This window comes from Anopheles coluzzii, chromosome 2 (assembly GCF_943734685.1).
Source record: "Anopheles coluzzii chromosome 2, AcolN3, whole genome shotgun sequence".
NCBI classification, from domain to species: domain Eukaryota; kingdom Metazoa; phylum Arthropoda; class Insecta; order Diptera; family Culicidae; genus Anopheles; species Anopheles coluzzii.
Genome location: NC_064670.1, coordinates 78,169,086 through 78,182,176, shown reverse-complemented (window position 1 = coordinate 78,182,176; position 13,091 = coordinate 78,169,086). Strand labels below are relative to the sequence as shown.

The 13,091-nt window shown below is 41.3% G+C and overlaps 1 long non-coding RNA gene across 1 annotated transcript; it reads left to right on the top strand.

The window, feature by feature from the left end:
• Positions 1-504: 504 nt before the first annotated feature.
• LOC125906585 (uncharacterized) lies at positions 505-1,214 on the top strand. Its single transcript, XR_007451946.1, has 2 exons — positions 505-857; positions 1,032-1,214. It is a non-coding gene; the product is annotated as an uncharacterized LOC125906585 (long non-coding RNA).
• Positions 1,215-13,091: the final 11,877 nt, after the last annotated feature.

The following is a 13,091-nucleotide window of genomic DNA, read 5'->3' as shown; positions in this document are numbered from 1 at the left end:
TTTTTTTTTTGACCGCACATTTATAATCGAACCATACCTGTAAAACCAGACATCGAAAATTAAAAGCAAAATGTATATAAATATTGTTGCTCTTTTAATCTTACCCGCTTCCACGTTGCACCCGTTCGAATTGGCGGTCCAAGGGCGTTAAGATGCTCGGCCATCGCTTCCCAAAAAGCGGTGTGGTCACCCTTGAACATCCCTCTAGCGATGTCGGGGACATCTTCCAACTTGTCGACCATTTTTTGGTACTGCATTCTGGTTGTGCGGGCGTTTTTGTTATTCCTAAAAGTGTATGCAGTATTAGATGTGTTAATAACATTTGCTTATGCTGTTGGTTGTTGAAGCAGTCACTCACTGAAGAAGTTGCTGGAATCCATTGCTGTTGAACGCAAACCGGGTGCGCGAGCCCTTCATCTTTCGACTACAATCGAACAACAGCAGAGGAAGGAAATACCAGCAGCTTCTTAAGCCGAAACAGCAGCACGTTACCAATATCTCCCCTACTAGCAAAGAGAATGTAAAAGTGTGCGTCTTTCAGGCGAGGGGCATGTAGAAGCAGGGGGAGACGGTTGGAAATACGCGGAATTACGCGGCGGCGAGAGCGTTTTTTGCTTTCTACACAGTTTTCGCACTCACACAATCACACATGTGTGAATGTGTGCGTTCACTTTCAGCCAGCGCGCTCAGTTTGGTTTTCTCGCAGCGGCTTGCTGGTGTCGGTGTCTCGCTCGCACTAGTGCAGCGAGTGTTCCTCGTGCGTTCCCTTTCTTGCTACCACACAAAATCGTCAGTACAGTTCAAGCCTTCGCAGTGTTAGGCCGCGCGCGTTTTAGCCTAAGTCCCGGGCGCTCGATGTAATTTGAAGTGAAGTGTTGAAATGTTATTTATTTCAATTCACATTATTACGGCCTCGGTCGTATTTTCAAGTGTTGAAGTGTTGTGCACATTGAAATAAAGCAGCGTTAATCTTTCATAATTCAACATGAATATGTAAATTATGTTGCTTTATTTCAATGCTTTTTTTACAGTATTCAACATGAACAACATACAGGCAGTAAAGCGGGTGCTTGAAGTGACGATTTTTTTAAATTATTTATAATAAAAAATATGTGTGGTTTTGTGGCAAGATTGTGGTTAGCGATGTGTGGAACTGTGCCTTAAGTTTCAATAAAGTGTTAAAATATCAAACGAGTTTGATGTAATTAAATTTATTTCGATGCATGCGATTTTATTACGCAGCAAATCAAAGTGAACGAAAGCGCACAGCGCACAACGCGCAACGAAAGAAACGAGGGGGAGGGGGTGTTCAGCGCAGCGCGCAAGTGCGGCAACAGCGCAGCGCAAACCGAAAGAAACGCGAGAGAGCAAGAACAGCTGATCCGCGCATCCAGCGCAGCGCGAGAGGAAAAAAACGGGAGGGAGGGGGTATCAGCTGATCAGCTGTTTTGTATCGCGAGAGCGCCCCGTGTAATTTGAAGGCATGCGAGAGAGCGCTGCGCGCGCTCACTCTCAATTCGGAAAAAAATCGCTTCCGCTCGACTATGGCGGCCAATACAAAATCGACCGAACCCCTTCCCCCTGTTTCTACATGCCCCTCGCCTGTAAATTTCGCTCTCTTTGTCTGTCGGGTCCAGCATATCGCCATTGGTATGGATATGGCGGTACACATGTTTTTGTTTAAAATGATCAAATTTGATTATTTCTGAAATAAAATACTTACATTTTGTCGTGAAAGCAAATGCAACAACTCTGACCGACACAACATAACAATAAACAATCTGAGATTGGCGCCTTTCCGTGACAAAAAGCTGACGGAAAGCTGTTTGACAGTTTTGGATTTCCGTTTGTGTTTCATAATACATATCTTGGCAGTGTGCTTGTGAGTTTGTGTTTCGTTAAATTTTATTTTTCCAACACACAACACAAACAAACGGATGTCATAATACAAATCTTCCGATTTTGACAACTTGTCTTTACAATTTGTGTTTCATAATCGGGCCTCATGGCTGTGAAATATTTCGCATTCAAACTTCATACCTTGCTGCACCGTGGCCAAAACACATATCTAGAGGTGCACTACCAAGCGCACAACCTCTAAAAACAATCGGCGATTTTCCGCATCCGGCCCGTGACGGTCTACAACAATGGAAGAGCCGTAGATGCTGTAGCTATCCTGGACGAGAGATCATCGGTTTCCCTATTGGAAGCGGTCCAGGCTCTACAATTGGGCCTCGACGAAAAGGCAGATCCATTGGAGCTTTGTTGGACGTCCAACATGACCCGGAAAGAAGAAACGTCTCATCGCGTGAGCTTCCAGATATCAGCGAAGGGGGTAGGGCGGTGGCGCTACAACATAGCGGCCGCCTACACTATAAACAAGCTAAGTCTCCCGTCTTCTTCTTCTTCTATTTGGCGTAACGTCCTACGCGGACATGCCGGCCAACACAGGGTTTCGACACTTAATTCATTACCATGTAGCCGGATAGTCGATCCTTGCTACGAGGAGACGGTCCATTCTAGGCTTGAACCCATGACGGGCATATTATTGAGTCGTTCGAGTTAACGACTGTACCACGGGACCGCCCTTAGTCTTCCGTCTAATAACTTTAATTACGACATACTGATAAGTACTTTTACTCATCTACATCACTTTCCGACAACGTCGCTGGAGACGGCAAGACCCACCCTGCTGATCGGACTCAGTGATGTGAACCTAATACGGTCACTGGAGACACGGTTCGGACAGCCGGACGAACCCTTCGCTGTGAAAAGCACACTATGATGGCCCAAACGCTATGAATTCACTCACGGAACACTGAAGCGTTTGAACGTGTTTCTGCGTTACTCCTGTGTGCTGTCTGTTTTTGGTGTGATTTTTGTATGAAACCGTTCGTGTTTGAGTTTTGTGAAGCTGTTGCTGTCGCAAGTTTGCTGTGTTGCTGTGTTGAGGCGTTTTGTTCCTGCATCGTATGAGAATTTCTACGAGAACGCGTTCCTGAATTGTATTTCTATGTGATTTCTATTTCATCGACGACTGCGGTTCAGTGTTATTGACCCTGCTTAATACCCCGCTGCGCAAAGCAATCGAAAACTTCTCAAACTCAAACTGCAAACATATTTCACAGCCCATAGCCGGCATCGCGAAAGAAATGGTTTAAAATTATTAGTCGTTAAAAATTAACCAGAGTCGTTTAAAATTGCTAGAATTTTTCATCGTCGATGAAATAGAAATCACATAGAAATACAATTCAGGAACGCGTTCTCGTAGAAATTCTCATACGATGCAGGAACAAAACGCCTCAACACAGCAACACAGCAAACTTGCGACAGGAACAGCTTCACAAAACTCAAACACGAACGGTTTCATACAAAAATCACACCAAAAACAGACAGCACACAGGAGTAACGCAGAAACACGTTCAAACGCTTCAGTGTTCCGTGAGTGAATTCATAGCGTTTGGGCCATCATAGTGTGCTTTTCACAGCGAAGGGTTCGTCCGGCTGTCCGAACCGTGTCTCCAGTGACCGTATTAGGTTCACATCACTGAGTCCGATCAGCAGGGTGGGTCTTGCCGTCTCCAGCGACGTTGTCGGAAAGTGATGTAGATGAGTAAAAGTACTTATCAGTATGTCGTAATTAAAGTTATTAGACGGAAGACTAAGGGCGGTCCCGTGGTACAGTCGTTAACTCGAACGACTCAATAATATGCCCGTCATGGGTTCAAGCCTAGAATGGACCGTCTCCTCGTAGCAAGGATTGACTATCCGGCTACGTGGTAATGAATTAAGTGTCGAAACCCTGTGTTGGCCGGCATGTCCGCGTAGGACGTTACGCCAAATAGAAGAAGAAGAAGACGGGAGACTTAGCTTGTTTATAGTGTAGGCGGCCGCTATGTTGTAGCGCCACCGCCCTACCCCCTTCGCTGATATCTGGAAGCTCACGCGATGAGACGTTTCTTCTTTCCGGGTCATGTTGGACGTCCAACAAAGCTCCAATGGATCTGCCTTTTCGTCGAGGCCCAATTGTAGAGCCTGGACCGCTTCCAATAGGGAAACCGATGATCTCTCGTCCAGGATAGCTACAGCATCTACGGCTCTTCCATTGTTGTAGACCGTCACGGGCCGGATGCGGAAAATCGCCAATTGTTTTTAGAGGTAGTGCGCTTGGTAGTGCACCTCTAGATATGTGTTTTGGCCACGGTGCAGCAAGGTATGATGTCGTAGCAAGGTATGAAGTTTGAATGCGAAATATTTCACAGCCATGAGGCCCGATTATGAAACACAAATTGTAAAGACAAGTTGTCAAAATCGGAAGATTTGTATTATGACATCCGTTTGTTTGTGTTGTGTGTTGGAAAAATAAAATTTAACGAAACACAAACTCACAAGCACACTGCCAATATGGGCTGTGAAATATGTTTGCAGTTTGAGTTTGAGAAGTTTTCGATCGTTTTGCGCAGCGGGCAAAGTCTGACATTATCATAAACGAACTGGCGGAATAAAGACCCAGGCTGCAAAAGACAGCCCGAAAGGCTACATTTTGTGTATTTATAATACTGGGTTGGCGAGTTAACTTGCTTTTTAAGCATTTTACTCTTATTATTGAATATAAATCTTCGTGAAAAATATATTGGACATCGATTATTTTACAACAAATGCATTAAATCTGAACAAGAACTGTTTTTCATCATTTTTCATCTTTTGACCCAAATGTCATTGATATTATTGATGTTGGTAGCTTGGTTCGAATGTTGTTGTTGTTTTGGTTGTCAGTCGCTCAAATCGCTCAAATCAAAACATCAGAGAAGCCATCAGAAAAGGTCTTGAGCATCAAAAGTGTATATTTAAGGCGTGATTTCAGTGATAATTCATGTGTTACTGATATTTTTTGTTTTAATAAATAACATAGAATGGAGGAGTCTTTCGCCAAGCGCATTCGATACAACTCGCATCTGTATCGGAATCGTGATCGTCTGGTTAAAACAGAACAGGATGAAGAACCTATTTCAAGTGGAAGTACGAATGGTATGATATAAATTTTACTGATTGCTTTTACTTTTTACTTATCGATTATTGTTACTACATTGTAGCTGTAGAACTCGTGGAAAACGCTGATGACTATATCATACCGGATGATGGACCTGCGAACGTTCAAGATATCCAGGACGGTGATGAAATTGGAGCGCTGGAATGTGCGCATGATGAGGAAAATGATAGTGATGATCATGTCATCGATTATCTCATGGAAAGTTCAGATGAAGAGGAAGCATTGGAACAATACAACGAAGCATTTTCAGTGCATGATGCTTTACGTCGCTGGGCCATATCGAGAAATCAAACGTATGAGTCAATCGAGGAAGTGATGGATATTGTTAGAAAAACAAGTAATTGTAAGCTGCCAAAAGATGCAAGGACTCTGTTGAAGATCAACCGAAACCCTTCTGCGGAGATAACAACAGTTGAAGGAGGACAATATTGGTATCACGGTATTCAAAAATGTTTCAACGAACTAAGGTAATTGATCTCGCGTAATCGTTATAAATTTTCTTTATATTCATACATACGGTTTGATTATTTAAAGCAATCTAAGCCTTCATTCCGATTCTACGCTTTTGATAAACGTATCGATCGACGGATTACCACTATTCAAAAGTAGCAACCTTCAATTTTGGCCCATACTTTTCAACATTCATGAAATGCCAGAAGTACCTGTAATGATAGCTGCTATTTATTGTGGTCCGACAAAACCAGTAAGCATCGAACACTTTCTTCGTCCTTTTGTTGATGAAATCAACTTCCTCATGAAAAATGGAGCACAGATCAATAATAAGACGGTTAAGATAAAACTGCGCGCAATTATAGCTGATTCTCCAGCTCGGGCGTTTATTAAAGGTAATACAAAACAGTTATACATATCTGTACTTAGGTGATTAAAACTTTATGATTCTTCTTTCGCAGGTGTTGTCAGCTTCAACGGTATACATGGCTGCTTGAAATGTGTGTCTGAGGGAAGGAGTATCCGAGGAAGAGTAGCATTTCCCAATATCGCTGTTTCTGATCGCACTAATGAAGGATTTAGGTCGCGCTCGTATGGTAAACACCACAAATTTGATTCTCCTCTATTATCTCTATTAGACGAATTTGATCTTATAAAACAAGTAATAGTTGCAGATTTATTGCATTTAATTGATTTAGGAGTTACAAAACGTTTGTTAATGGGCTGGATATGTGGAAAATTTGGTGTGGTGCACAAGTTATCTCCTGAACAAATCAACAAAATGTCAGCAATGTTGATGCATATCAAATTACCTGTAGAGATACACAGAAAGTTCCGTTCATTACGTGATCTCAAGTATTGGAAAGGCAATGAATTAAACTCTTTCTTATTTTACGCATCCGTTGTTGTACTCAGATGAACATTGAGTGAACAACAATACAATCATTTTATGTTGTATTTTGGCAACATTACAATTTTGTCATCTGAAGTATACAAAGAGCATCTTCTTATGACTTTGAGAACGAACTTCAGCATATGAAACATTCATTGCGAAGTGGATCGAAAAGTTTAGAACAAACAATAAACCGTATAGCGGAATGGGGAGCCTATAAACCGGATAAATATATTAAACAACTACAATATCCCACGATTCATAGGAGAGGAAATATTACTACACTTCATGTGCGCCAAGGATTTTGTATAAAGAATAATGGTAGCAATTCTTGGTTTTTAACAAAATCGGGTAGCGTATGTCAATTTGTAAATGCAGATATACAGCAGTCTTCCGTAGACTTAACAGCAAGAAAGCTAACTAGGACTATTGATGATTTCAACTATCCTTTCAATTCTAAATTTTTGAACATACATCGCGGAAATATTAACGATTTAGGAAAAGAAAATATTATAATAGGTTTTCAGGATATAAAATGTAAATTAGTAGTAGTACCATTATCTAAGGAAAATGAAAATAGTTTTGTTCCCTTGATACATACATTGGTTTATTAAAACAAAACAACCACGTTTTTTAAAATGATGTGTTTTAATTCAATAAAACGATTTTTTTTTCAGTACGTACATAAATTCGTTAATAGTTCATTTATAAGTATTGACATTATTAAAACTATTCCTAACTGATTAATACTTCTTATATCTATGATGCGAAGTTTTCACTAATCCTACTAATTCTAACCGTTGCTTACTATGCCTAAACTTATTTTGTACAACTTCTTTTATTTTCTGGTCCGTAGGGATAAGTCCCTGACATGTGCCTATATATTTTTAGAATTTTAATATATTTTTAAAATTATTGAAAGGAATTTTTGGGTTTGGATGACCTATACCAGACCAACTGATATTGACCACAAACTCTCTTTTGAAAAGAATATCCATGCTTGCATGAAGTCGCGCATCCACACTATCTGTAGGTAGCCGAGCATCCACAAATGCTTCCATCTTATTTTTAAAATCGTTGTCTACTAATTTAAGCTCCAGATCGTCTAGTTCGTCTTAGGTACCAACAGGCTCAAATTCAAAGCTAGTTGCACGTACAATCCCTACGCTAGGAGCAACTCGATCAGCTACTATATCTAGCTCAGAACGCTCAGCTTGATCTGTTTTTCCATGTCTACTAGCTTTTTATTCGTCTGTTGTTGTTCGTATTGAATTTCAGTCATTTTTTTTAAATATTATATTCAGACACGAGTTGTCATCAACAACAGACATCGTTTGAGTCTCGATTGATTGCGATCTTGATACTTTATCTGAAAGTTAAACAAAATAAACAACCATATTACAGTTTTGAGCTAGTTTAGTATGATAAACTATGAATTTACTAAAACTACTGGCTTTTACTTACATTGTACTTGTTTTTGCTTGTTTGGCATGCCCGGGATGGAACAAGAAGATGCCGTTTTGGAATTACCCGAAGTCGTGGCTGAATGTAGCGGAGCATTTAGCTCTTGCAGCAACTGCTCGTGCAAAATCGGTTTGGCAGCACTAGTTGTTGAATCTGGTATAAAAGCATTTTTAATATGACATTTCATAATACTATTGCAGGATGCGTTAGCGACCAAACATAAATTCTCGCCATTATTTTGTGGTTTCGATGCCACCATAACACACTTCCCATCTATCATTTTCAAAATTAGCTTAGGTCGTTTTGCGTTAAAAATGCAAGAAAAAAGCGTTATTGTTTTGTACATCTCGATTCTTCTTACGCACTTACTTCTCCATGTTGCGTATTGTGCAGCTCGCGTATTGTGTGTATTCTTATTGCCACACAAACGATGGCCTCTCTCTGGGATCCCGTAGCTGTTACCACAAACTCTGCGATGCAAATGCTAACTATTTCTACAGGAAGAAGCTCAACACTGATGCGGACCAACAAAGCCTTCCATGAAAAAGATGCTCATCGAAACAACTCTACACACACACACCCGGTTTGACACGATATCACACGGCAGCAGCAACGAACGAAATGGTGATGCAGGGCAACTACAGGAAGTACAGGGAGCAAAAACGTGGGGCAGAGGGGGGAGTGCACATAGGGACTTCAGAAAGGCAATAACATACGACAGCTAATTTTTATTTAATTTTTTTTTTTTGTTGGACAGTGTGAGGGCGACATATCATCACGAAACACACACAAAAACCAAGCCATATATACATTGAGGTGTGCAAACTCTGTCAAATACTGCCTAAAGCATCGTTATAAAGGCGCCTCTTTGTAGCCGGACGGGCGCCCGAAAGACTGCGGAAAGGCGCCTTTTTATGTGACATTTGCAGCCTGAGGAGACTAATTTGTTAGCAACAGCTATGTTGTGTACAACGGGGACAAGAATGTGACAGTTCACGGGCTAGGTATATGTTTACCTTACAGTGTGGAAACCTTGGGATAAAAGGAGTGTTCCCGTATTACACCTGTTTCCATCTACGTTCGAATCTCGTACCATTTGCATCGAATCGCAAACCGCCTGCTTTGAATCGCACGCCACTACGATTGAATGCGTGTAACCATGGTTGAATCGCGTGCCAGTACGGTTGAATCGCGTTCCACTATGGTCGAATCATATGCCACTACGATCGAATCTTGTGCCGCTACCATTGGATTCCTGAAAGCAAGAGCATAGTAAACTGTTTGTTTACGTTTGAAAGCTGTTTCTTTTTTCGCCGACTGCATTTCGTTTTTAAAATACTAATACACCTGTTTCCATCTACGTTCGAATCTTGTGCCATTTGCATCGAATCGCAAACCGCCTGCTTTGAATCGCATGCCACTGCGATTGAATGCGTGCAACCATGGTTGAATCGCGTGCCAGTACGGTTGAATCGCGTTCCACTATGGTCGAATCATATGCCACTACGATCGAATCGTGTGCCGCTACCATTGGATTTCTGAAAGCAAGAGCATAGTAAACTGTTTGTTTACGCTTGAAAGCTGTTTCTTCCTACACCGACTGCATTTCGTTTTTAAAATACTAATAAAAGGGAATTATACTAGGTAGGAACTATACTAGCTAGGAATTATTATAGGTAAACCCGACGAATATTGGTTGAAACCATGGATTTTACCATCAACAAGGGACCATGGTTTAAACCAATATTAGTGATTTACCTATAATCAGAGAATTCCCTTTTATTAGTATTTTAAACATGAAATGCAGTCGGCGAAGAAAGAAACAGCTCTTAAAACGTAAACAAATAGTTTACTATGCTCTTGCTTTCAGAAATCCAATGGTAGCGGCACACGATTCGATCGTAGTGGCATATGATTCGACCATAGTGGAACGCGATTCAACCGTACTGGCACGCGATTCAACCATGGTTGCACGTATTCAATCATAGTGGCATGCGATCCGAAGCAGGCGGTTTGCGATTCGATGCAAATGGCACGAGATTCGAACGTAGATGGAAACAGGTGTAATATGCCAAAAATGTTCTCAAATGTGTTGTTTAACATTAAGTTAGGATGCTGCATTGTTGATTTTTTTGAAAATTACACCTGTTTCCATCTACGTTTGAATCTCGTGCCGTTTGCATCGAATCGCAAACCGCCTGCTTCGAATCGCATGCCACTACGATCGAATGCGTGCACCCATGGTTGAATCGCGTGCCAGTACGGTTGAATCGCGTTCCACTATGGTCGAATCATATGCCACTACGATCGAATTGTGTGCCGCTACCATTGCATTTCTGAAAGCAAGAGCATAGTAAACTGTTTGTTTACGTTTGCAAGCTATATCTTTCTTCGCCGACGGCATTTCGTTTGTAAAATAGTACTAATAAAAGGCAGTTATTCACTGATTACACGTAAAATCCTTGTTATCGACGAATATCGTGGTCCCTTGTTGATGGTAAAATCCTTAAGTTCAACTAATATTCGGTGTTCGTTGTTGATGGTAAAATTCTTGGTTTCAACCAATGTTCGTGGGGTTTACCTATAATCATAGAATAAATCCCTTTTATTAGTATTTTACAAATGAAATGCCGTCGGCGAAGAAGGAAACAGCTTTCAAACGTAAACAAACAGTTTACTATGCTCTTGCTTTCAGAAATCCAATGGTAGCGGCACACGATTCGATCGTAGTGGCATATGATTCGACCATAGTGGAACGCGATTCAACCGTACTGGCACGCGATTCAACCATGGGTGCACGCATTCGATCGTAGTGGCATGCGATTCGAAGCAGGCGGTTTGCGATTCGATGCAAACGGCACGAGATTCGAACGTAGATGGAAACAGGTGTATCATTTTGATACATTTATGAGAAGTGTCCATCTTACCAGCAGTGTCCGTCTTTACCTACCTTCCCCTACATATAAAAAAAATAATTCGTTCAAATCTTGTCCAAACCGTTTTCCATATCATTCAAGTGCAGCATTTCGGCAATTTCTTTCATATTCGTGCCTAGGTCATAGGCTCGAACAATGCGTTCGCGGTTTTCGTTAGATGTCTTTTAAATGGCCCCACGTTCCATTTCGTAATGCTGCATGTAAAAAGCACGAATATTAGTAGAAATCTAGGATTATACTTTCAATCAGAGAATAACTACCTTTTATTAGAATTTTAGCACCAGGCAAAAAAAAGAAAGAGCTTTCAAACGTAAACAAACAGTTTACTATGCTCTTGCTTTCAGAAATCCATAGTGGCACACGATTCGATCGTAGTAGCACACGATTCTACCATAGTGGAACGCAATTCAATCCTACTGGAACGCGATTCAACCATGGTTGCACGCACTCGATCTTAGTGGCATGTCATTCGAAGCAGGCGGTTTGCGATTCGATGCAAACGGCACGAGATTCGAACGTAGATGGAAACAGGTGTAAATTCCCTTTAGGTCGAATTTGAAAACCCATTTCAAAAGGTATAAAATTGTAATCTTCAGTTTTAAATTGTATAAATTGTTAGAAATATATTGTTATAAATGTGTTATAAATTGTAAAATCAGATCACATAACTAATTTAGTGGCTAAAACCTACCACTTCACGTAAAATTATACGAAAATTAGCAATAATTTGACTGAAACCCTCGAAACTCGACATACGCTAATATTCGAGATACCCCAGTCAGACAGCCTTCTGTTAATCTACCCATTCGAGCAGTTTTGTGTCTGTCATAACAGTAATTTAAGAGCAATTTAGCGGTACGAAGTTTTGTCGATTGTTGTCAGTGATAAGATGTAGATAAGAACAAAAAAATAATTCTTTTAGTCATCTTTTAGTGGAAGAAGACGTTGGCGGTGTGTTCAAAACTGTAAAATGTAAAAGTCAACCGAGAAATAGCGTTTATTATTGCTAATTGTGCATCACCTTCTCCGGGTGAAGCGGCTGTTCGAGTCGAGTTTGCTGAACAAAATCATTATAATTGTTTGTATATTAAAAAATAAAAAAATAGATTAAGGAACAGGATCGATCAAAACTGCTCAAATGGGTAATTTAACGACTGCTAATTTACCATAAAATTACTCTTAAATTACCGGTATTTAACGGTAAGATAGGTGTAAATTCAGTCCGATTTGTCTGACTGGGACGCTATTGCCTCCAGTCCGCATTAATAGCGTATATCGGGAAATACCTATAGCGGAATTTGGGGCAAGTGTGCCATACGGGGCAAGAGTGCCACGTAGCATTTCCCTAAAAAACTTTAGTTTAATGATCAATTGTGCATACAGTTGGTTGCTTTCCAATGACTAGGTATACTGAGCCGAATTTCATATAGTTCTTCTTCTTCTTCTTTGGCTCAACAACCGTTGTCAGTAAAGGCCTGCCTGTACCACTTGTGGGCTTGGCTTTCAGTGACTAATAGATTTCCCCCCATAGCAGGATAGTCAGTCCTACGTATGGCGGCACGGTCCATTTGGGGCTTGAACCCATGACGTGCATGTTGTTAAGTCGTACGAGTTGTCGAGTGTATTACGAGACCAGCCGACAATGCATCTAGCACATCATTATTTTCCGTATTTCTATTATGCTACCGTTATTGCCGCTCAGGATGCGGGGAACGTATTTTCTGCCATACTTCGGCCTCCCTTAGAATCCTCCTCTGAGCTCTAACATTAGTTAACGGGAGGCCACGTCCGCCTCGGTCACTGCAATCACTTCTGCGCCGTTCATGTCGAGGCGCCTCGAACAAATGTGGGATTACTCGACCGTCGTCACTGCTTATGGGTGTTCGCCGACGCCTGCGGTAGCGCTCCTCACGAGATGGGACTTCCGCCCGTCTCTCCAACGCTCTGAGGGGAGGGGAGATGACGGTGTTGGTTGGATTGATACGGACTGTTCCGAACTGATCCGAACTGATCCGGACTGATCCGGACTGATCCGGACTGATCCGAAGTCAAATTCGGTTATCATCGGGAATTGGAGTCATATTTTGCGCACCGGAGTCGGAGTTGATCCATGACTCCACTAAAGGATTACCCATCACTAGTGTGTACAGCTTCTATTGGAAATTCCTATTGGAATTGTCCAACAAGGGTGCTGTAGAGTCCCATTCCCATTAAATTAAGTTCATTTCACGGAAGAAGGAGTCAATTAAGTGTCCCACAGCTATGAGAACTCCTGGAAAACCCTGTAAGGATCATAAAG